The sequence below is a fragment of the Penaeus monodon genome, chromosome 15, assembly GCF_015228065.2.
Source record: "Penaeus monodon isolate SGIC_2016 chromosome 15, NSTDA_Pmon_1, whole genome shotgun sequence".
Taxonomy (NCBI): Eukaryota; Metazoa; Arthropoda; class Malacostraca; order Decapoda; family Penaeidae; genus Penaeus; species Penaeus monodon.
In genome coordinates, this window is record NC_051400.1 from 18,365,621 (window position 1) to 18,365,847 (window position 227).

General features: G+C 25.6%; 1 protein-coding gene across 1 annotated transcript in view; it reads right to left on the reverse strand.

The window, feature by feature from the left end:
* Window positions 1-227, reverse strand: part of LOC119581797 (tyrosine-protein phosphatase non-receptor type 11-like) — a gene marked incomplete in the record, with an annotated part of 28,940 nt that overhangs the window by 448 nt on the left and 28,265 nt on the right.

The window sequence follows — 227 nt, forward strand, 5'->3', positions numbered from 1 at the left end:
ATTGTTTATGTCTGCTTCTATCCAAAAACAATGAAATCAATAATAAAACTTAAAGCTACAAATCAAGGCTGAAAAAAAGACATATTGCATGACTTTACATCCCAGTGTACTATAGAGATTCATAACATCACCCCTTCATTATCAGGTTAAAAATAACTTAAAAATTAATATAATAATTTAAAACAGCTATTATTTCCATATTATTATAATCATTCCCATTACATGAA